General features: G+C 34.9%; 1 long non-coding RNA gene across 1 annotated transcript in view; it reads left to right on the plus strand.

Annotated features, from left to right (window-relative positions):
• The window catches only part of LOC131923431 (uncharacterized), a 31,870-nt gene extending 13,410 nt beyond the window's left edge, over positions 1-18,460 (plus strand). Inside the window, exons 2-3 of the long non-coding RNA XR_009382616.1 lie at positions 12,603-12,654; positions 18,291-18,460. This is a non-coding gene — a long non-coding RNA (uncharacterized LOC131923431). The remainder of the gene's footprint in view (positions 1-12,602; positions 12,655-18,290) is intronic.
• The last annotated feature ends 8,125 nt before the right edge of the window (positions 18,461-26,585 follow it).

A 26,585-nucleotide genomic window follows, 5' to 3' on the forward strand; every position in this document is an offset into this window, starting at 1 on the left:
TTTCATTTCTATTCAAGAAAAATGTAACAAAAAGATTCAGTATCTGAAGTAAATTCATCAAGTAGGATATACCATTAGTACTAAGAACCATTACAATGCACAGAATACATGAAATGTAAGCAGTTATGGCCAGAGAAGGCCTGATTTGTGAGTGATGTGACACTTTAGATGCTTCCCAACAATAATGCAGGCTTGAGTTGCCCTAACTTTTTTTCCTTAAGTCAAATGAAAAGTACTTGTTTTTAGTTATCCTAAAGGTCCAGAATATATTCTAATGTTATCTGATAGACAAGACTAAGTTAAATATTTCTATATGGCAACATTTTGTACTGCCAAAAAATGTAGTCTAGAAATGTGAAATTTAGGTAGTGTTTTGTAAATTAAACATAGTACTGAATGGTTATAATTAAAAATTTTTAAAGGGAAATAACATGTATTTCAAGGATTGCTTCTATTTTTATGTAAAAATCTTTTTGTAGTTTTGTAGTTTCCTACCAAACAACATTCTAAATATTCCTGAGAAGATACTATTTGTGGTTAATATTCAAATCAGTAGAAAAGGACATTATTCTCTACAATGTATATGAGCATCATCCCACTATTTAAAGGTGTCAATAGATCAAACTCACTTCCACTGTGAAAAAAAAAATCTCCCTTAAAACTCAAGCAGCACCATCAGCTTTTGTTGCTAGAGATCCAGCATTTTGATCTGTATTACAAACTATTCAGTCACCCCTGCAATATAGTGCATGAGTCAGTTCTGTATAGGAATGTATTGTGGAAATACTGATTGTCCTGATTTAATTATTTATCATTGCCATTGTTCAAAGAAATGTCACCCTTGCTTTGTTTTATGTCTCTGACACAAATCTCTGTGTATCTACTTTTCAGTGAGCTGGCTTCAGAGACATTCTTCTGGTTTGAGTTAGATGCTTCCAAGCAAATTGTGGTACTATGTGCCATGAGCTTTAGAGAAAAGGAAAATAAAGCAATTTCAGTTTCCCGAGGCACTGGGTGGGTGTGACCATATCAGAGCCTTCATTCTAAGAAGCATTAATTCTCAAACATCTCCCCTTCCCATGTCTCTCAGGTCAAATGGACTTGCCTTTCCTTTCTCTATGTATGATTTTTTCTGCTGGTTTCAAACACTGTCTCTCCGTCTTGGTTTTGTTAGTCCCGCCTATTTTGCAATGAGGGCTTTCTCATTCTATTTGAATTAGCAACACATTCGGGTCTCTCTAAACCTCTGTAAAATTTTGAGCCTCCATGTGTGCCCCAAGCCAACTTATGCTAAGTTTCTTTTGTCTGGAAGTTTCAAATATTTTCCTTTTCTGTTTTCTTTTATTGAAAGTATTTTTATTTCATGCAATATATTCTGATTGTGGTTTCCCTTTCCACAAATTCTGTGAGATCTCCCTTCCCTCAAATGTTTCACTTTCATAAAAGTCCAAGACAAAGCTATGGGTTTTGATTATATGAAACAACCAAACTGGTCTCATTAAATATCCCAATGTTTTAAAAATATTTTATAAGTGAGATACATTGTAAATGAACATTGTTCAAGTCAAAAGTTGCTAATAAATACGTATATTTGATTAATGTGAGAATTTATTTTAAGTTTCTCTATCTGGGTCTACAGTACTAAATACTTGATTCTCCCTCTTACTCTGGACTCACTCAGCATCAATCAGTGGGTAAAACATGGTTGCTTTGCCTTCTCTACTTACTTTCTGTAATAAAAGACTGATTCTTAGAAGCAAGGATGAATTCTCCCTGTTGACAGTGAATGAGATTTGATTGACACTCTGAAAAGTCTAATGCTTTTACTGAACCAGGACAATAAAAAAACAAACAAAAAAACATGCTGTCGTAAGGATAAAAAGCTTTTAAAACTTCCAATTATCCATCTGATAAAATGGGATTTCTAGGACAACAGAAAAACTAATATGCCCTTTGACTGTGTTTTTTCATTATTCAGACCATATTAATGTCTTGACTTATTTTCTCATTGTTGTCTAATATGTTTCATCCATTCTACAATGCCATATTTTACAACTAAAATGTTCAAAGTCCATATAGTGGATTTTCCCATAAAAGTTTAAATGTGTGTTGAACTATTGAGACGTCTACACTGTTTCTACTTTCTATCAGTCAAGGACATCTCTGTGTGCACACTCAGCAAGAATGCTTCTCCTGTAGTCCCAGTTATAATGAATTACAAATTATATTTATAGCCCTTAATATTTCCTTGAAAAAAAAGTGCTTGGTTGTTTCTCTCTGGCAATGCCTAGCACAGAGTTGGCTATGTAAATTATGTTCTAATGGTTTATAAACAATGAACAAATACACAAAATTACATGTACTTGCAGAAATTCTTACAAGAAAATTAACAGATACAAAGTAACAAAACGCATAAAAAGCAAAACAAGTAATAAGATAAAATGTTATTTAAATTAAAGTTTTTCAAACTGTGGGGAACTGACAGTCTTTTTTTCAAAAGGAACATCAATATTTCTTGAGAATAAAAATCAGAAAAAGAATAGTGATGGGTTTATGATATGAAGTTTCAAGAACTGGCTCTTTAATTCTAGAAAAATGTACACAGAGGTAAAGTAATGTAAATTGGAGTTGTTTCTCATAACAAAGGGAGATTCGATGAGTATAGTACATTTATTTTCATTAACTTGTCCCCTTGTTGGTAGGTTTTCTGAAATTTAAGTGGTATAAATGGAACAAAAATATGTTCAAATTCTGTGGGCTGGTCTTTCCGTATGCTGTGAATATGTACTGCTACCATTCGTAAGTAAAGAAGCTGCTTTGGCCTATGGCAAGGCAGGTTATAGCCAGGCAGGAAATCCAAGCAAAGATATAGGGAAAAGTAAGACAAAGTCAGGAAAGATTCTACTGGCCACTCAGGGAGCAAGATGTAATGGAAAACAGGAAAAGCCATGAGACACATGGCAATACTTAGATTATAGAAATGAGTTAATTTAAGATAAAAGAGCTAGTTAGCAATAAGCCTAAACCATGAGACCAAGTAGTTTGTAATTAATATTAAGCCTCTGATTATTTTATAATATTTATTTTTTCATTCTACAGGAGAAAATATTTAAATATCTTTTTTGATATACTAGTTTCTGAATACTTATACTTTTCCACTATAAACTACTAAAGTAAACAGTGTGAATATATCTCATGTTTTTAACTTAAAATGGTCTCTGAAAACACATGTATTCATATTGGAGATGCTTGGACACTGCTAACAAATAATATAATCAGTACATTAGCTTGCAATTCCAAAATTTTTCTACAATAAAAGTATCTATTTATTAAGGATCTACCTGACTTCAAACAGGTAAACTCTTCATTTTATTTTTTAAAGCTAATTGTTTTTATTTTCATCAAAGGGAAATATTTATGTGATTAAAATAATCAATATTCAATGGTGTAAAGAGAATGCAAGGCCCTTGAGTGTTCAGTACTTCTCTCTGATATCTTCCTCTTTTCTTCTCATCCTGCACTGGGTCCCTTCATTCTCCTTTTCCTTTCTTAATGACATTTAAGAAAACGGGTGGTAAAGTATCTTGTAAACTAATAATATATGTGCTTTGAATCTAATTCTATATAAACTTGTGAAATATGACACAAAGTAATTCATATATCAGTCAATTAAAATATTTTAACTACGATAGACAAAGTGCTTCATATAAATCTTTACATAGCTAAACACAGATGCTTATCCAGTAGCTAACCATAATGCTATTTATTGGAGTTTTCTTAGGCTATTTCTGTGCCTGAACAAAATAAGAAAGGAAGAAAACATAGATTAAGTTAGGGTTTATATTCTCATTATGTCAGAAGCAGATGGCCTGAATCCACAGAGATTCAAACGGAAAATAAAAGTTTACAAAATTGCATATTTCTGAAGATTTCACTATCGTCTTTTCAATTCCCCAATGTTTCCAGTAATTTCTCGGCATTTATCACAAATAGAGAAAAAGCAATGCAATGTGGTACATTAAATTTAGACTTGGATTTCAAAATGTCTTCATTACCCACATTTAGGTAATTAGCTTGAGAATGTCTACACATTAGCAAAGAAAACAGATAGCAAGTCAATGTCACTCAAAAGCCTGTTGTATTTATGCTTCATAGGTATACTTACATAATTAAAAAATAATAGCTGTTTTAATTTTATATTGTTTAAGCTGTTCCTTGTGCAAATATTTTAAAATAAATGCTATGGTTATGTTCATTCAAACTTTTACAACTTTTCCTTGCCAAGTTTGTGGCCCTCCACTACTTTTAATAACTTACTCACAGTAGAATTATTATTTAAAGTCAGGAGAAATACAAGTGAATTACTGCTTCTTTCTCTTCGGTAAACAATGGTAATTATTCAGTCTTTATTTTAATATACTTTAAAAATCTTAAAGTACTCATATCGAGGTTCTAGCTGTTATTATAAAATCTGCCTCATACAAAAAAACAATTGGCCACTTCTAACAATTATTTTTAAAATATATTAGTTATCATATGTATGACTGCTCAATTCCTTTTTTTTCCATTTTGCTTTTCAAATGAAGTAAGTTTTAATGTGATCTTGTCTGTGTTCAAAACACCTTTCTTTTCTAATTTACTTTTCTAGATTCTTTACAAGTTACCTAACATTTCATTAAGGACTTAGAACTAAGATAAATGAGGTACCTACATAAGAAATTGCAAGAACAATTAAAAACATATAAAATATAAATATGCTCATAAATACATTAAAGTAGAGCATTTAGCTGAAGTAGGTCACCGAAAAGTTTTGACACTTGAAAATGAATGAGAATTATAAAGTTAAACACTTGGAGTGATATGAAATAATAATTTGAAAGGATAATATAATGAAAAGCTATATTTTTAACTGGAAGTTATCTTCATTACAATACATTCTCTAAACACTGAAGTCTAACCACCATACTTACTAGCATCATACCAGTTGTAACCATTACATTTACCTAATGCTTAAATCCCATAGCCTCATGAACTTAACTTGAGAAAATTTGCGTTGCTCTACATTTATTCCTTTGCAATGATTACTTATTTTGCATATGTGTTGTGTTTTTCTTTCAGAGAGAAAACATACATTTTTCTTTCAATATGGGAATCTTTCACTTATATTTCTAAACCCAAGCTGTCATATTTCGCTTAATAATTAGTTTATTCTTTCACTTCTCCAATCTCATACTTGCTTTATAATTTTATTCCTTCTTTATTTTTTTATTTTTTTATTTATTTTATTTATTTTTTTTTGGTTTTTCAAGACAGGGTTTCTCTGTGTAGCTTTGCGCCTTTCCTGGAACTCGCTTTGGAGACCAGGCTGGCCTCGAACTCACAGAGATCCGCCTGGCTCTGCCTCCCGAGTGCTGGGATTAAAGGCGTGCGCCACCACCGCCCGGCTTCCTTCTTTATATTAACTCATAAAGATGGTCTATATTTAATTTTCCAAATTCATTACCTTGTTATCACATCTGCAGTAATTATCTCAAGATATGTTAGCATAGTTCTTTCACTAAAATCATATTTAAAAGTTTGTAAGATACAATTACAAAACCTCACTGTCCCAAGTGAACACATGCTGTCTACTTACAATACTAGGAACAATTCTAACACTATCATTGTTTCATTTTTTTTATTCTATTGTTGTAAAAAGATATCATGACCAAGGTACTTCTTACCAAAGAATGCATTTGATTGGGAACTAGCTTAAAGTTTCAGAGGGTTAGTCCATGATCATCATGGCAGGAAGCGCAAAAGTGTAAATTGAGGCTTTTCTCTGTCTTCACCCTACCCCAGTCCTGCAGCTGTTTTGAAATAATCACTCAGAGGCTTATATTAATTATAAATATTTGGCCGATCCCTCTGGCTCAGGCTTATTACTCATTAGCTCTTACATTAAATTAACCCATATTTTTTTATTTAGGCTTTGCCACATGGCTTGTGGCTTGTTACCTCATTTTCTACAAGTCTCACTTCCTCAGTGGCTGACTGGTGTCTGCCCTGACTCTGCCCTCCTTCGTCTCCAATTTGATTGTACCGCCTAACCTTATTCTGCCTGACTATTGGCCAAAATAGCTTTATTTATCAACCAATGAGAGCAACACATATTCACAGCCTACAAAAAGATCATACCAAAACACAAAGGCATGGTGCTAGAGCAGTTGCTGGGAGCTCTATATCCTGATTTATAGGCAGCAGGCAGAGAGAGACTAAACTGACCACTGGCTTTTAATAACTCAAAACCCACCCCAGCCCCAGTGACACTGTCCTCCAACAACCTCCTAATCCTTCCCAAAGACTTACACTAATTGGTGATTAAGCATTGAAACATATGTGCCTGTGGTAGCCATTCTCATTAAAATCATTCTGTGTACAATGTTATGTTGCTATTTCCTTCAAACTGAAAAAAAAAATCCTTCCTAGAAGAAATAGCAGCACAATACTATGCAGAAATACTATTTTAAACAGGGTTTTCAGAGGCTCTACATTTAGTGGTTGATAGATTTTTCCAATGCATTTGATTTTGTGAAGGAATTGAATGAATGAATATGGTCAATGAATTCAATGAATAACTTTAGTGAATTGAATGAATGACTTGGAAGCTAATAAAATTTACAAGTCTCTAGAGTTTCAGAAACTACACGATTCAAAAGGTGCCTAAGCAAGGTCATATAAAGATAATCAACTGTTGGAAAGATAGCAGTTTTTCCAATGGACTGTAAATAAAGGATGGATTTCCTGGAGTGCAGTTTATGTAAGTCCTAACCATCCTGGAGTGGGCTGAGTGATGCAGGAGCTCTTGAAAATTCCATACTCCTCTAAGTACTAATAACTAATTAGCAATGCTTAGACTTAAGGGGAATATTTTCTTTGATCTGTCTTCAGTATCCTATCTGTAGTAGATTGATGTTTACTTATGTTTCTCTTTGCAAAGTCATATGACACAATTAACAACCAAAAAGAGACTGACAAAACCAAAGATGAGTGGGAATACGAGTTTCAGAGCAGCTGCAATTGATGTTAAGACTTGAAACTGAAGCTCAGCTGCCTTCCAAGAAAGAATTTGGCACGTAAAAATAGGAATTCCAATTAGTGGGACATGTGGAATATAACTTTTACATGTGACTCTAATTTAGATGAATATGTAGGAAAAGAAGGATGAGATTGAAGTTTTGGCTTATCATTTTCTAAGAGTTGTCAAGATGTCAGAAAATAAAAATTTAAGTCAAAGAGCTCATTCTGAGATCCTTAGACTTGGAACCAATGAGTAGAATCAGACAGTGAGGAAATATGGAGAGGTGAAAATTATTAAAGATACCCTTCTGGTTTGAACTTCAATACTACAAACAAAGGAGAAATTCAATAGCCCATGAAGGAAGGGGGCTCTGTAATAGTGCAGTGCAGTAAACTGTTATAATTACTACATTGTCTGTCTTTGATCTTCTGGCTTTGGAGAGGCCTTCAAATAAGCAAAGAAAGAGTGTCTCAAGACTTGCTTGTGGAGCTATGGGACATCTGAGTTGATGTTATCAGCATGAGTGTCATGAAAGTAGAGAGAATTAATTATATAATGACCATCCTTCCTTGAGTTCTTAGAAAGCTCCAATTTTGTGGCATTTGCTTGTCCTAATCCATTCTCAGGTGAGTTTTTGGAATGCAGTTGCTGTATTTCTCCTGTAGTCAACCTGGGAAAAGCATTGGTTCACCAGAGTAGACATGTGGAATTGTGTCTTTGGTCTATTATCAGGATACTGTTCTAGTGGATAGGTTTTCCCCTTACATCTACTCAATAGAGTAGCAAAGCATGCAATAAAAATGTCTATCACAGTGATGTTGCAGAAGGTGTAGCAAAGGCCAAGATTGGACCAATGAATGCAGATCAACAAGAGACAGACAAGGTAATAAGTTGTAGGTCTTGCATATTATCAGTAGTAACCTTTTATAAGGCCTATATCTTATGAATAGCAAGCTTTTCTAGGGTTTGTATGTTATCAGTCAATTTATCATATTTGTCACAGATATCAAAGCACTTTAAGGATAAAATATGAATTATCAAACTGATAATCATTATGACTGACATTACATCAATCCCAGCTAAGTTGTTAACTGCTCATTTATTTTTTTTTCTGTTTTCAAACCATCCATTGTAGAATTATGCAGAGACCTAACTCCCTCCATCATAATATTGTTTCCCATTTTCAATGTAGGGAAAAAAACAAACAAACCTCTTTTCTTTTTTTTAAACTACTATCCTCTTTTAAGACTTCCCACTTGTCTCACCAATGATGACAGTGAAATGTGAGTGTGGGTGTTGCTTTATAGCATGGTTGGGCAGAGAACACGGTTGGTGCATAGCCTGGCTGCAAGGAGCTGCAGCTGCTAGCATGTAGCTGTGAGCTGAGAGTGTGTGGTGGTTGCAAAAACAATAGAAACCTAAGTGGGTGTCAAGGCAGCTACCTAATGTGGCAGTGGCCTGAGGAGCAGGTCTAAGGAAAGGCCACAACCCATGGTGAAAGGGAGCCAGCTGTCTGAAAAATGGATACAGGGGATTGTGCAGAAGAAGCAGATCTAGTGGTTAAGTCCAGAGGCATATAGAGCCCAGGTGCCTCTGGAATTTGGGACCTATAGAGTGTGGGTGGCAGCCAGAGACTGTTGTGGAGAGGCTAAAACAGGAAAATCCTAGACTCGCTCAGAGGGCTTGGAGAAAGAAAGGAAAAGCCAGCCAGTAGCACAGCAGCTCTGGGGACTGCAAAGCCAGGGTCCAGAGGCTATATTTTTAATTCATGTACAGAGTTGGATGCCAGGTGAAGTCTGATCTAATTATTCTTTATCAATAAAAAAAATCAAGATTCAGATTCAGTAAGATTTTGAAATATCAGAGAAACAGGAGAGCAGCCACCAGTGACTTCCTCCCTCTTCTGTTCCTTCTTCCAATAAGAGCCACTCTCTCAGGCCCTCCTTACTACTTCCTGTCTTCTGTCTATAGTCCTCCAAACCTCTATGGTTAATTTTGGTCAGCTAGTGACTATCTCTGCCCTCTGACTTCCAAGCAAGATTTATTTGTCAGAATACAACCAAAATATCACACAAGGAGAGTTGTTCCATTAGATTGACCTAAGACATGTATGTATGGTGTTTTCTTGATTAATGATTGGTGTGTGAGGGACCAGCCCACTGTAGGTGATGCAATCATTGGGCATGTGGTTCTGGTTTATATGAATATGCTGGCTGTGCATGAGATGGGGAAGCATGCCAGTGAGGGGTGTGCCTTCCTTAGTTTGTGTTTCAAGCTCCTACCTAGAAGCTTGCTTTGTCTTCCCTTGATGGTATCCCTGCATGTCAAATAGACCCTCTCTTCTATTAGTTTTGTTAGTGTCTGATCATAGCAACAGAAGTACTAGGGTGTAAAATTTGTATCAGGAATGTGTGGTTTTTCTTTGATTAACCTGACTCTCATTCTGTATTGTCTTATGCCATATTGTTGGACAAAGCTGGAGGACTTTGGCTTCTTCATTGCGTGCTCAGACTTAATAAGCTGTTGTGCGAACTTGGAAGACAGGGCTAAGAGCAATACAGTTGATGCAGGCTAAGCTTGTGAAGTGGGAGGCAGAGGCTATCAGGACTGTGTGCATGATAATTTTATTATGGATGTGGTAGTGGAAACAACTGTGCTTCACTGGGACAGTGGATGCTAGTTACTGGGGCTGAAAAATGAGCTTTGATTGAAAGCAGCTTCAATAAAGTGACTATTTCAGGGAAGTATTTCCTCAAGGTGAGCACACAGAAACTGTGGTACAGAAGAAGCAAAGGCTGCATCTCAAGTTGCAAGCTGAACTTGACAGTGAACTGAACAGTGCGTAAGAGGTTCCAACACAGTACTGACTTTTAAAGCATGAAATGGTCAGAAACAAAACAAAACAAAAGAAAAAACAAACAAAATAAAAATAATGAACAAACAAAACAAATAACACAACAACAACTAAACCCTGAGGTGTAGAGATTTTCAACCATGTGACTTTCTTAAAGTTCTGTTAAATTTCATCATTAAAACTTGTGTACTCTGTGGATGTAAGATCCCAGTTTGGATCCCAGAACCCATGTCTTTCAGCTCACAACTGTATATAACTCTAGCTCCGATGACTTGTTACTCACTCCTCAACTTCTGAATTCACATGTGCACATACACACACAAAACATACATAAACTCATAATTTTAAAGTAAAATGAATCTTACACAAAATAAAATACAGTGGCTGTCCATCAACTTCACATTTTAAAGTAGCCTATATATGATGTCAGGAAGAATACAAGGCAATAATTTAATTTATTTGAAATGAGTTTACTTTAAAATACACATAGAAACTTCTCAGACACTTCAAGACAAAAGTTAGCCATGATGCCATTAGACTTTATTCCGTTTCTTATTATACACACATTTGTGAGTAACTACAATAGAACAGGAATATTAAAAAATACAAATTATTCATTGAGTAGATTATTTGTTTCCTTAGAGTATTTTATAATACATTTTCATAATGCAGTTAATTCTCACAATGAATTAATAATATGTAAAATTATTGTGCCTCTAGGCATAAATTATTATATATTTATTTGCAATATAATAACAGCTCAATTAAAAGGAAAGCAAAAAGCAATAGAAATATAAGCTCATTAACTATCATCAGATTATCGAATGTTTCAAATATTTTAATTTTCTTTCTTTGTTGTCGTGTGTGCCATCATAGAAAGAGATGCAGGAAAGAAAAATAAAATGTATCAGTGTTGTTTCTCTTTCATTTCTGCCTGATGTTCAATGAGTCAAAAGTAGTGATGATCATCTGTAGGTCATGAATGTGAATGTAGAATTTTGTAAGCTCTTTAAATCCATATTATAAGATTTAAGTTAACTCACACACACATTTTTTCCTGTGCATTTCTACTTACACAAAGAATATGTAGCAAATTAAAACAATCCACAAACATGAAAAAGTAGCCTGTTGGGCACTGGAGTTCTACCCTCATTTCTCCTCTGATAATACTGCTCAAGCCTCTCAGACTGCCCCATCTCTGTCAATCACAGGACCTTGCTCCCGGTTCCTCCTATCACACTTTCACCTCAGACATGCTGAACGACCTATCCCTGTACTAGACATGTTTTTTCCCCAGACTACCACACAGCAGTACTCTTAGTTTCTTTGTGTTTTTCAGAAGAAAAATCAAGTCTGCTCATAAAATAAACTGCACGTGTATTATTGCTTGCTTTCCCTTCACTTGAATTTACTGTTCTTCATGGTCTGTATCTTTTGACAATGTGTAGACATATTTATTAACTATCTCCTCCTCAAGAACATGACAAATACATTGTATTACTCACTATTATATTACTCTTTAATGGTATAGAACAGATGGTGAATATTTTTTGAATAAGTAAAATATGGAGATATTTTAAAATGTCTTGATTTTAGTTAGAATAATTATTTTTAGATGAGTATCTCATTAATGCAGAAGCACTTCAGTTAGTAGGCAATAGTAATCTCAATCACAATTCAACATAACTATGGTGTGAATGATTTCATAATTAGTACATATATCTTTTCTTTACACTAATATGTAATATTTTAGAGAAAGTATATTATTCTGGATCCCTGGCAAGTGTAAAACTCACTATGTAGAGCAGGCTGACCCTGAAAACATAGGAATTCTATTGACTCTGACTTCCCAATGGTGGGATTAAATGTGTGTACCATCCAGCCTGGTCTAAATTTTACCTGGCATTAGTAAATAGATACAGTGTTTGTTTGTACTACTCAAAGTTTAAACACACAATAGAACCTTATTTTATCATTTAATGATAAGAACTCAAGGAAGACATAATAGTCATATGTTGATTTCTCCAGACACAAGCAAGGGTGTCCTGAATTTTATGTTCATAACATAAAGTAGTACTTTCTAAAATACCCCTTAGTCATGAGGGAAATAAGACTCAGATAAATGAATTCCAAAAGAGTTACAACTGTTTCCTAAGCAACTGAAAGACATGTCTGAGCTGAAGAGGGACTTGAGACTTGTTCTAGTTGAAGGAAATGCATGAATTTGCATGTCCCCCCAATGAACAGTCATTAGATGTGTGCTACTTCAGAAAATAGGCCACGTGACCCTGGCACAGACCAATATAGGACAAATGGACAAATAACCCAGGACAACCCAGGACAAATAACAAGGAGCCACCATTTATAGCAAAAATGGAAAATGATGCTATTCCTGTTGAAAGAGGTCCTAAAGATTGCATGCAGAGTGCCACTATGGATAGCCTTTGTGCATTCAAGTTTCTAACATTCATTGCTATCTGAAACTTCTGTGGTAAAATGACTTTTTTCACTTCTTTAAGACCTGGTCTTATTTTCTTTATGCAACTGCTGCAAATTAGAAAGTTAAACATTTCTAGTATTCCATTTTTAATTAAATTTATTTATTTATTACATATCTTAATTGAAGTTTCCCCTCCCTTCTCTCCTCCCATGCCCACCCCCAATACCCACTACTCTTTTTTTGTTCAGAACAGGTCGGGCCTCTGATGGGTAACAACAAAGCATAGCATTTCAAGTTGAGGTAGGACCAAGCTTCTCCCCTTGTATTAAGGCTGGTAAGGTAACCCAGGAGGAGGAATAGGTTCCTAAAAGTCAGCCAAAGCCTTAGAGACAATCCCTGTTCCCACTGTAAGAAGTCCCACAAATAGACCAAGCTATAACTGTCATATATATATATGAGAGAGAGAGAGAGAGAGAGAGAGAGAGAGAGAGAGAGAGAGAGAGAGAGAGAGCGAGCCTAGGTTAGTCCCATGAAGGTTTCCTGGTTGCTATTTCAGACTCTGTGAGCTCATATGAACCCAGGTTAGTTGTTTCCAAACATGGTTGGACAAAAATGTCAACATATGTGTTTCTATGAATGAATGTATATATGTGCACTCTGTACATGCCAGTGGTCTCAGAGAAGAAGTGAATGTTGAATCACTAGAAACTAGAGTTACATGCTCTTGTGAGACACCTGCTGGGTCTACTGGAAAAAAATCTGTCCTCTGAGGCAGCAGAAAGTGCACTTTACTGAGACATATTTCCAGCTTGAGCTCATATTTTGTTAAAATGTATTATTAGAACTTAAGGATACAGGACATTATTTGTTATTTCTTAATGTTGCTTAGGCTGTTTTTATTATTATCAGATATTTATTTTTATTATTTACACTAATTTTGCTGTATACTAGCTACACAAGGTTGGTATTAGCACTTTTGTTTATCTTCTCAATATTTTGCTTTTGACTATGTCAAATTCTTATACTTTAGGTTTTTAATAGCAAATATATATCATTGCATTAGATCCAATTAGTAATGTCCTGCCTTGCTAGGGCATCTTGATGCTTTTTTTTTTTAATTTTTATTTGTTTCATTTCTAAAAGCAAAAGTCTCTAAACTGTGGACTTCTGTAAAATATAAATCAAGATGAATAGTTTTAATATTCCTGGAGGTAAGAACCAGGGCCCAGTTATAATCATATTAAAGTGAAATCTGGAATTCAGCAGAAATCTATAGCTCAGTGTCCAGCATCTTGGAATTACTCATGATCTTTGGGGCTCCAAAGGGGTGTGGCAGCCCTACTTCCTAGCTCTGCTGTCAACAGTAAATAGAAGTTATCACATATGCTTAGAACAGATTTGTACATGCTACTGTCCTTCCCTTGTGATGATCTCTCCGCCCTAATTCCTGCAGTATTCTGGGATTTCCAATATAACTTACGAACACCTTTACCAGTGGTCTTTCCCTGTTCTGCACCTCGAGTTTTTGTTTTGTTTTGTTTGTTCATTTTTGTTTATGTTTTGGTTTTCGTTTGTTTGTTCTTTGTTTTGTTTTGTTTCTGACCATTTCATGCTTTAAAAGCCAGTACTGTGTAGGAACCTCTTACACACTGTTCAGTTGACTTTCAAGTTCAGCTTATAACTTGAGATGCAGCCTTTGCTCCTTCTGTACCACAGTTCTGTGTGCTCACCTTGAGGAAATACTTCCCTGAAATATTCACTTTATTGAGGATGCTCTCAATCAAAGCTGATTTTTCAGCCCCAGTAACTAGCATCCACTGTCCCAGTGAAGCACAGCTATTTTCACTACCACAACCATAATAAAATTATCATGCACACATCCCTGACAGCCTCTGTCTCCCACTTCACAAGCTTAGCCTGCACCAACTATATTGCTCTTAGCCCTGTCTTCCAAGTTTGCACAACAGCTTATTAAGTCTGAGTACTCAATGAAGAAGCCAAAGTCCTCCATCTTTGTCCAACAATATGGCATAAGACAATACAGAATGAGAGTCAGGTTAGTCAAAGAAAAAACACACATTCCTGATACAAATTTTACACCCTAGTACTTCTGTTGCTATGATCAGACACTAACAAAGCTAATAGAAGAGAGGGTCTATTTGATATGCAGGTATGCCATCAAGGGAAGACAAAGCAAGCTTCTAGGTAGGAGCTTGAAACAAACTAACGAGGGCAAACCCCTCACTGGCATGCTTCCCCATCTAATGCTCAGCCAGCATATTTATACAAACCAGCACCACATGCCCAATGATTGCATCACCTACAGTGGGCTGGTCCCTCACACATCAATCATTAATCAAGAAAACATACATACATACATGTCTGTAGGTCAATCTAATGGAACAACTCTCCTTGTGTGATATTTTGGTTGTATTCTGACAAATAAAGCTTGCTTGGAAGTCAGAGGACAGAGATAGTCACTAGTTGACTAAAATTAACCATAGAGCTTTGGAGGACTATAGACAGGAGACAGGAAGTAGTAAGGCAGACCTGAAAGAGTGGCCCTTATTGGAAGAAGGAATGGAAAAAGGAGGAAGTCATTGGTGGCTGCTCTCCTGTTTCTCTGATATTTCAGGTTCTTACCCTGATATCTGAATCTTGATTTTTTTTTATTGATAAAGAATAATTAGATCAGACTTCACCTGGCATCCAACTCTGTACATGAATTAAAAAGATAGCCTCTGGACCCTGGCTTTGCAGTCCCCAGAGCCTCTGTGCTACTGGCTGACTTTTCCTTTCTTTCTCCCAGGCCTTTGTGTCCAGAAGGACAGAGAGGAAAATTAAAGCCATATGTGGTCAACATAGCAATGAATTTATAGGGACTGGAAATGTAACAGCAATTGAGTTAACATTATTCCAATTTCAGAAACAAACCATGAACTAATGTATATTTCTGAGAAAAATATTGAAAGGTATTATAAAGAACACGCATCTACCATTCAGGTTGTACATAAACAAGGCACAATAGCTGATGACCTTTCAAAGGTACCAACAGCTTTACCTTTAAAATGGTTGACTGAGAATCCTGTCTGGGTGGAACAATGACTAATGACATCAGAAGAAATGCTGGCTTTATAACAGTATAGGAGCATCTAAATGCTCAACATATTGAAGAATCAACCAGTTCTTGGAATTCTCCTATATCTGTTGTTAAAAAGAAATCTGAAAAGTGGAATGTGGTTACAGATCTAAGAGCTATTAACAAGATGATTTAGCCAATGAGGTCTTACATCCTGGAATTACCTTGCCTTCTCTATTACCTATTATAGTGATTGATTTAATAGATGGCGTTTTTACTATACCTTTGCAAGAAGAGGATAGAGAAAAATTTGCCTTCACAGTGCCTACTTGTAATAATTCACACCATGTTAAAAGATATAAGTGAAAAGTTCTTTCACAAGGAATGCTAAACATCTCTACCATGTGTAAATATTTTGTACAATTGCCATTGGAAATAATTTGTAATCAGTTTCCTCAATCTATAAATTACCATTATATGGATGATATCTTACTAGCTGATTCAGATGCAGCTAACTTAGAGAAAATGTTTATAGAAGTAAACAAAAAAATGCTTTGTTGGGAATTACAAATTGCTCCTGAAAAAAAAAATACAAACAGGAGATTCTATTAAATACCTAGGATAAGAGATAGATTTACAAAATAATTCAACCACAGAAAGTTCAAATCAGGAGAGATCAAGTACAAGCTCTTATTGATTTTAAAAAATCGCTGGAGATATTAACTGGCTATTACTGTAATTAGATTGATAACTCAAGAACTAAGTAATTTATCTCAAGACTTACAAGGTAATAAGGATTTAAATAGTCAAAAATTTATCACCTGAGGCTGAGAGGGAATTGGATTTGGTAGAAAACAGATTTCAGGAAGCACATGTGGATCATTTGGATCCAGATCTTGATTGTATTCTGCTTATTTTAACTTCCATGCATTCCCCTACAGGAATTCTGATGCAGAGAAAAGATAATATCTTAGATTAGCTATTTTTACCACACAAACACAGTAAAAAATTAAAGCCCTATATAGAAAAAGTTTGTGAACTGATCCTGAAAGGAAAATTAAGACTTCATCAATTATTAAGAATAGACCCAGCAGAATTTGTGGTACTTTCACTAATTCAGAAATCTCCTCATTTAGACAGAAAATGAACATTGGTGAAGAGCTTGCAGTAATTTTTGGGGAGAGATTAGCCACTGATATTCCCAAAGCAAGTAGATTGAGTTTATAAAGAGAAATAACTGGATCTTTCCTCACATTGTACAGGGAAGACCAATTTCTGGAGCCCCTATATTCTATATTGATGCAAACAATTCAGAAAGGAAGGTTATAAAACAGGAAATTTAAGTAAAGTGGCTCAAAGCCCTTAAGATTCTTTTAGGAGCCCAGTGCCTATAGAGGGACAGCTTTTTCATCCTTGGTGCAGGGAGGAGGGGCCTGGACCTGCCTCAACTGAATGTACCAGGCTCTGCTGACTCCCCTTGGGAGACCTTGCCTTGGAGGAGGTGGGAATGGGAAGTGGTCTTGGGGTAAGTTTAGGGAGCAGGACGAGGGAGGAGAGGGGAATCTGTGGTTGGTATATAAAATGAAAAAAAAATTAATTAAAAAAAGATTCCTTTCAAAAGTCAGAATAATATACTGTTATCATTGTATTATTAGATTTTCCAAAATTCCTTAATATAGTTACTGACTTTCAATATGCAGAAACAGTTATTTTACATATTGAAATTGCTGAATTTATTCCATATGATTCAGGATTGACTATGTTATTTATCCAATTACAAGAAATAATTAGAAGTAGAAATCATCTCGTATATACAACACATATCAGATCTCATATGTGCCTAAAGGCCCTGTAGCATAAGGTAATGATGAAATTGGTCACCTATGGAGAGGAAATGTGCTAGAAGCCTCAGAATTTCATGAGAAACATCATGTTAATAGAAAAGGTTTGGAAAAAATATTTTTCCATCACTTGGCAATAAGCCGAGGAAATTTTAAAGGAATGTCCTACTTATTCTTTGTATGAGCAAACTCCACTACCTGCAGGAATTACATAGAGTTACTCAAAGAAATAAAATTTGGCAAATTGATGTGTTTCATTTTGCAGAGTTTGGAAAATTAAAATATGTACACCATACCAGAGATTGATATTCAGGCTTTCAATGGACAACTGCTTTGAGTTCTGAAAATGCTGATTTTGTAATTACATTCTTGTTAGAAGTTATGTCCATCATGTGGGTTTCTGTAGAAATTAAGACTGACAATACTCCGGCATATGTCTCTAGTAAAATGAAGCATTTTTTTTTACATATTAAACATCAGGCATTTATACAAATACCACATAATCCTACAGGGCAAGGAGTTATAGAAAGATCAAATTAAACACTAAAAGATATGATTAATGAGCCGAACGGGGTAATAAAAGCCCCAGAGATACATTGCACAATTCTTGATTAATTTTAAATTTTTGAAAAGCCAATGATAAAAGAGCAACAGCTGCAGAGACACATTGGATAAAGAAAAAAAAAAACCTACTGAATTATATCAGCCTGTATACTTTAAAGATATTTTGACTTAGAACGCAAACCAGGTTATATGTTATGTTGGGAACGAGGGTTTGCTTTTATTTCCACAAGAGAAGAAAGGCTATGGATACTATCAAAATTGATAAAGATCAAATTCTACCAAGAGAGACCTCTTGATTAGAAGAAGCGATAGTTCATCAAATAGCATGACTATTCAATCTAAACTAACTTCTAAGACTAAGAAATGCTTTCTGTTTCATCAGATACAATTTGCCAAAAAAGGAAACTCCCCAAAGTTAGAGTTTAGGCAGAGTTTTGTTTTTGTCTTTTCAGGAGAATGAAGGCATCCAACTAAGGAATCTGAAGACCACTGGACAAGTGAGATATCTGAAAAAAAAAAGGACGAATCATCCAGATAAAATGTCCCATGACAAAGAGTAAATTGGCCTATTGGTATATCACATTTCCAACAGGATAAAATTTCATAAATCTTCCCAAATGTTTGTTTCTGCTGTTCTGTACATACATATAATGCAAATGGTCTTTGTGTAGCTCCAGTTCAACTAAAAATTAAAGCTGGCTTTGAGGTTAGAGTGTGGCTCTCTCCTTGTCTAATTCCAAGCAAGCTTGTTAAAGTAAAATTTAAAATCTCTGTCTCATGTCAGAAAAGCCAACTGATATGGAACAGAAGAAAAACCAAAATTAAGGGACTACTGCATTGCCACTAAACTCATAATCCTTTGGTTTATTTTGACTCTTTAAAACTTTTCTTAAGGTATAGATATTATCTCAAAATTTATAAAATTTATGTATGTATATATACATTTTAAAAGTTTTTTCATAATATTAATGGTAATATAAAGTACTAACTAATTCTGGAAAAAGGCTTCATCTAGTTTATTGTATCTCATATGAGGTTTGACTTTCCATGAGGTAACTAGGAATTAAGATTTTGTACTCTGGATGTACATGACGAACTATGGTTGTTTAACCTCTTTGAGGTCTGCCACATATGGCATTTAAGTCCTGTATTTTACCTTTACACAAAGACTGGACAACAAATGATGCAGCTAGCTCTTCCAGGAATTGACAATCATCCCATTTTTTCCAGCATCCCCTAAAGATACTGTCACCCCCAGACTACAGGAAGTAATTTAAAGAAAACAATACCCACATTCCCAAGAGGTGTGATGAACAGCTTTTAGTCCTTAAGTGAGTTATGGATATTTGTCATCACTAGGGAGTTTGGTTACAAGTTGTTATTGGTAATGGTCAGGAAAAAAGCTGAACAAAGGAGATTAGATTCAAGGATCTTGTGTTAAAAAGAAAAGTGGGGGATATACAAATTATAGGATAAAAGGGTAGATTATTGAATCTACTTTTAAACCAAAAAGCAACTACTAGTCTCAATTTTTTACATTGGTATAGATTTTTATATTAATATAAATTTGAAGTAATTTTTGTCTACTGTGTATGTGTGTGTGTGTGTGTGTGTGTGTGTGTGTGTGTGTGTGTTTCAACTCTTGGTTAAGATAATTTTTGTATATTGATACAAATTTAAGGTTATTTTTTGGTAGAACTTACTGTACATACATTTATAGTCTTGTTTAAGGTATTGTACCTATGCAGCTCATTCAACAATGTAATGTAAATTTTTATTCCTTGAATGTTATTACAAACTATTTAGGATAATAAAGAAATGCAGTTTAGTTATTAATCACCTATTGTAATCAAACTTATGGTTATGTTAGGTATCTTTTCAAGGTCAAACATGTATTTTCAATAGACAGGTAGTCTTCAAACACTTCAGTGATCTATAGAATGTGGCATTTAAGATGTTTTAATAATGTAAGTTTTTTCACTACAATGAGACATATCTGCTCCTGGCAGCATCAATCTATTTCAGAGAAGATGATGGGCATTGAAGAAACTCTATATGGAGTTTACTTTCTTTATGGCAAAAGTTAGCTACTAGGTAAGAAACTGCCATTGCCTCATCTGCTGACAGAATGCTGTCCAAATTGGGCCGGCAGGCCATAAAAGAAAGTGACTGGTGAACTTTGCCATGAGAAGAAGGGACAGGCCTTTAAAAATCCTTCTTCATAGAAAAGTGTGTCAGATATTCTAGGCCTGTAGTCCAAAAATGGATGCCCAAATCTTACAGTGGAACCTTGGGTAACTGTCCAGGCAGCCCGCTGTTTCTGTTTTTTCTTAGTTTTGGAAGCTGCTTGCTCTGCACTTCCTGTTTACTCAAGTAATATTATGTACTTCTCAGGTCTCTGATGGAGTTGAAGACTAGACAGTTATAGTTTTCTTTGTTACAAAATTTTGAAAATAAACTCACAAAAGAGGTATAAAGTGTATAATGTTGAGAGACATAAAAGGATAATTTTGGGTTGGTAATGCAAGTTAGGATGTAAAGTGATTTAGGTACAAAACTTTGGACTCATCAAGATTGGATAGATAATGGAGCATTTTCTCTGAATTTGCCAATTGCAAATGGGCTGGATATTTTTAACGTACTTACTATCTGTATGCATTTGTATGTAGTTATTGTACTTATTGTATATAGTTATACTACGTTAGTTAAAACCTTTGATTTTATTTAGACTAGACAGGATAAGTGTGTAATATTTTGACTGTGTCCTGACAAATAAAGCTTGCTTAGAGTCAGAGGGCAGAGCTAGCCACTAGCTGAGCAAAATTAACCATAGAGATTTGGAGGACTGTAGAAAGATATAAGAGAGCCACAAGCTAGGCAGGGCTGAGAGAGGATCTTGGCCCTTTTTGGAAGAAGAAACAGAAGAGGTAGGAAGCAGTGGTGGTTGCTCTCCTGCTTCTGATCTTTCAGGTTCTTATCTCAAGTATCTGATTCTCAATTTTTATTGACAATGAATAATTAGAACGGGCTCAAATTCCTTAATATTTGAGGTTCTTTTATCTTATGTGTGTTGACAAACAACCTTAGCCATTATAACACCCATGTTTTCATTACTTAAGACAATGTGATATTTGAGATGTGATTTATATTAATTAACTCAGCCAAATGGCATAGGTATTTTTTATTGAATGATATGATTTAATTTTTGGATAAACATTTTAACATCTTCACTCTTTTTTCATAAAAGTAGAATATTTAGTGATATTTGAAGAAAAAATTAACTCATTCAAAACATGACAATAAGTGGATGATGAGGATCAATACCCACGCTTGTTCTCTGATCTCTACATGTGCACCAATGGCACAACCACATCCCCATGCCCACTTATGTGCACGGTGTGAGTACACACACACACACACACACACACACACACACACACACTACAAAATTAGGCATTTCTCACCAGATTATTTATATTCAAGTCCATAAAATTCATGTGTAGATATGATCTTTATTAAATATGAGGGCAAAGCTCATTTTAGAACAAGTGATTTTAGTCTTTAGCAACAGAATGACAGTATAATCATGCATGTGTGTGTATATATTCACACAACCACAAATTGTCCTTGAAGAATGAATTACATGTCCTGCTGATAACTTAATGCACTTGTGGTGCTTTGTAGCAGGTGAGTAATCACTTACATAAACTGACCTTAGTGGCTACCATAAAACTGTGTAATTATTGCATGCTTAAAGTGACTGTAATTAATGTGATCTCCATGGTCATAAGATATTAATATTTCAGGTTACAGATTGTCTGTAACATTTGTTGCACAAGATGGTAGTTTAATGTGCAGTCTGTGCAGTAATTCACTGTTAATCTCATGACTGAATCTTTAAAGTGCCAGCTCTTAACATATTGCTGCTGTACTACCCAGTTTTGAACTTAATCTCTGAGTGAAAATGAGCAATTAAACACACAGCCAAACTGAAACATTAAGAAAACATGTTACCATTAAAATATAAGGATAGTATTTGTTATATCTACTAAGCATAAATTATGAGCATTAAAAATGATCCTAAAGTTTTGATACCTTGACTTAACTTTTCACTGTGAATGGTTGTTCACTGTATCTAATAGTGTAAAATAAATGAATTTAGACAAAATATTCAAGGAAATTGACCTATTTAGTATATCTTACGAATTTATTTACTTATACATGTTTTATTCACCAGATGCAAAAGTTCCTACTGCCATTATGAACACACACACACACACACACACACACACACACACACACACACACACGCACAGTATTTGGCCCTTTCACCTTGTGGCAACAGAAACTGCAGGGTTACAGTGGGTCAATAACTAAATAACAAGCTCTATCTATAGAGTGTTATTTTTATATCAAAAGTTATCTTAGCCATCAGTGCACCTTGTTCTTGAGTCACTGCTAAGCATGCTTAAAGGATTTGAAGCTCAAAAAACTTTTATTAAACTGTAGGCCACATTAAATATGTTATTAAAAAGTAAAGAAGAGGCTTCTTTCAATAAAACTGCCCTTGGCATTGGAAGATCCTCTAGAAACAAACTAGATCCCTCAAGACTATTTCTTATTACTCTTAGATTGAGCTTTGATTCTTACGTTTCTTAAAAAAAAATATTATATTCTCTTTCAGTTAATCATAACACCAAATTGTTTTATTTGGGGGGAGGGTTCTCAAAATTTATACTCTTTAATCAAATGCATACCAGGGTCATTTTGTTATTATTGTGTACTGATATAAAATCTATAAACAATTTGTAAGTTTTTAGGTAGAACCCCATTTAGTTCAGACAAGTATTGAACTTAAGATCTTTCTTCCTCAGGCTCTGAGTGTTGAGATTTTAGGTGTGTACCACTGTCCCTGATCAATTGGAATATGTATCAATAAAATGTCTAGAGTATGTGTGCTGGTCAGTTTTAATTTTAGCTTGGTACAATGTAGAATCACCTGGGAAGCCAGTCTCAAATAAACTATCTAGAGCAGGTTGCCCTGTGGGTATGTCTCTAGGGAATTGACTTGATTAATAATTGAGGTGAAGAGACCCATTCTGAATATGGGTGGTCTTCTTTCATGTAAGGATATACAAAACTATGTGGAGAAGTAATGAAAGACAGTGAGCCTAGCAACCTATCCGTGAGAAGGTGGCCTGGGGGACATTTATTTCTCTCAGTGAGTATGATGTGGTTAGCTGCTTGAGTTCCCACTTTGATTTTCCTGAAATGCTGATGCTAATCTGGAACTACAATCAAGCAAACACTTCTTCTCTTCAGTGGCTTTTTGGTCATAGTGTCTTGTTACAACAACAGAATGTAAAGAAAATGATGAATGTATAGAAATCTGTTGTATACAGTAAGCATTGTCTTCAGAAAGTGAAATGAAAGGATGAAATAGAAATGCTAGTTTGGAGGCTGGAGAGATGGTTAAGGAGAGATGGTTTATCAGTAAAGAATTCCTTCTGCTAATGCAGAAGATCTGAGTTTGGTTCCCAGTACCCAAACAGTGGTTCACAATCATTTGTAATTCCTGTATTTTGTAGGCTGCAGCACATACTTAGGGCATGTGAACTCAAACAGACAACCACACATAAGTGCATAAATAAATAAACTTGATTTTAAAGGCAATAAGTAACAGTTATTTTAGCATTCTCGTAATTATTCTTCATTCCAAAAGTGCTCTGGAAGTAGCAATATATACATAAATCAACATGTTGAAAGCCAGTAGAAGTGGAGAAAAACAAATAATAATCAGAAAACAAAATAGACAGCAGTGAAGTGATCAAGAGCAAAGATAGAAGTACCAATTTTACAGAAAGATCTCATTTCTCTAAATGCTCAATTTTATTATAATTTAAGTAGGTAGAAACAAACAGTAGAAGCAGAATTGGGATAGCTGCACATGAAATTAGGATTTTTGAGAGGGAAAATATAATAAGGATGATATTTTTCTTGACACAGACTTACTGTGAATATAATTTGATCACACGTGGGCAAATATATTTTGATGACATTTCACTCGTGTTAATAGCAATGGCATGAAACTCTCTAAAACACATTCATTAAATGTTCCCCTTTACATATTAAATAATGAACTGTTCATAACTCCTCAGCAATGACTTTATTGTATGTATGCAATACAGTTATTTCTTTCTGAACATCCCCTGTATTTACATGAGTCAGGATATGTCTATAACAGTGATAGATTTGGCCCATAATCTTGATATCATGAGTTTGGGTCCCAGGACCCATGTGGCAATAGGAAAAACTGACTTCTGCAAGTTGTCCTCTAATCACACCATACTTTCACCTTGAAACATGAATATATACACTGGCATTTGTGTGCATATAAACAAACATATAAAAATAAAAAGAAATGTAGGAAACATATTAATAGTCGACTTAATTACCTTGTGTGAAGACACTGAGAAACAATGAACTATACACATAGAAATATGCATAAAAACAGAAGTGTAGCTAATACAGATTTTAGAGGGAATTTTCTACTGTAATTTTCACAGGTGTATTGGGTTGAGTGTGATATGAGTCTACATGTAAGTAACCAATAACATATATGCTAATTTCAGTATTAGGAAGTATATTGATGTTTCATGTGAAATACATGATTTTCCTGTCATATTCTTTAAGTTGTCCAGATTTGGCTAGCTTTACTCAAATTTCCTAAAACTGTATTAAAATATACACAAGTTCACAACTCGTTGCAGTTCAAACACAAACTCACAGCACAAGATCAAAGATCAAGAAGCAGAACAAGATATCTGTTTTAGGATTCTCAAGAGACGGAGTTAGTAGGAAAAAGTGGGTGGCAGTGTGTGTAGACATGAGAGGACAGGGAGAGAAGGGGTGCAGTAAGACGGTTGAATGAAAGAGACAGAATTGCCTAATGCAGGTACACAAGCTGGCAGAAACCCAGGTCTTCGGAAGAACTTGGCCATCTGCAGATGGAAGAGCTTTGATGGCTTCATTCAGTGCTGAGGCTGGCAAAATCAATATCTGAAGAAGACAACGCTTCAGTTCAGGCTGAAACCCAGGGAAGAGCTGCTACCTTGTTCTGCAGGACACTAGGTAGCAGAAAGCATTAGGTTTTGTTCTATGAGTTCCTTTGGCTGGCTGGATAAAAACAGCGCATGTTCTTTAGGGGAGTGTATTTATCTGGTCTATGAACAAGAATGTGAGTCTCCCTTCTCACAGGCAGATCCAGGTATGATGAAATATCTCACATCTCCTTGTGTCAACACAAAAATGTATGATCACAACTAGCAGTGTGGAACCTGTAGTGACCAACCAGTCACTCTTCCTTGCAGAGGTAGCCACCTCCATCTTGATTTATATCTATTTTCTTCTTTTCTTTCTTTTTTTTTTGTTATTTAAGATTGTTTTTATTCATTTTACATACCAACCACAGATACCCTCTATCTTTATACCACTGTTAGAGAACTTACATAAATGTTAGAAAAATTACATAAATGCAACCATGGCTTCTGTAATCTTTTTCATATATTTTGTGTGTAGCAATATGTTTTGATTTATATTATGAAATAATTTATTCAATGACCATTACCAATTTATTTATATATTATCATTTTGTTATATATATATATATATATATATATATATATATATATATATATATATATATATATTGGTTTTTCGAGACAGGGTTTCTCTGTGTAGCTTTGACCTTTCCTGGAACTCACTTGGTAGCCCAGGCTGGCCTCGAACTCACAGAGATTCGCCTGGCTCTGCCTCCCGAGTGCTGGGATTAAAGGCGTGCTCCATCACCGCTCGGCGTTTTATATGTTTTTTTTATGTATATAAGAGTTTCGCTTGAAAGTATTTTTATGTACCATCTGTGAGCAGTACTCGTGGAGGCTGGAAAAGGGCATTGGAACCCCAGGAACTGGAGTTACAGATATTTGTGTGCCATCATATTGGTGACAGACACAAATACCAGTGCTCTGCAAGAGCAGAAAGTGCTCTCAATCCCTAAGCCATCTCTCTGCCCCTCTACTGTTCTGTTTTGAATGTAATTTTTATAATGCATTCTGTAACATTATCCATATTACCATTTTTGATCTGCACACTTCACTTTTAGGTATGTAGTCTATTCACTTTTCATAGTTAAAGATGATACCATATTTGAGGCAGCTGAAGAATCTATTGAATTATAGTATATTATCCCTTGTAGATAGTAAAGAATTATCAAGGAGTTGAGACACTTTGTATCAACTCACATAGCCACTTTTAGAGTTCTCATTTAGATCTTATCTTCTCTCATGCCCATTACAAACACTGAAATATTTGTTGACATATTTTTCTACTATTAAATTGTTTTCCTTATATGGCCTTATATTTTTCACTCATATTTTATACTAGTAGCATGCTTGTTTTAACACATGAAGACATAGGCTTTTTAGGAAGAATAAACAGCATGTATACCATTTAACTTATCATTAAAATGCTGAGGTAGTGAGAGTTGAAATAACCAGAAATATTACAAAATATTTTTGTCAATTTATTGGCCAAATTGGATAAACTGAATCATTCCTCTTACAGTGTCCAATGTAACAACAACCAGATACAAAATTAGGCAAAGAAAAATAAGCTATTGGCTTCATTGCTAGAATGAATCATGGAGGTAAAATTGAAGCACTTTCTAAATAGTTTGGTAACAGTTCTGA

The sequence above is a fragment of the Peromyscus eremicus genome, chromosome 13 (assembly GCF_949786415.1).
Source record: "Peromyscus eremicus chromosome 13, PerEre_H2_v1, whole genome shotgun sequence".
Lineage (NCBI taxonomy): Eukaryota > Metazoa > Chordata > Mammalia > Rodentia > Cricetidae > Peromyscus > Peromyscus eremicus.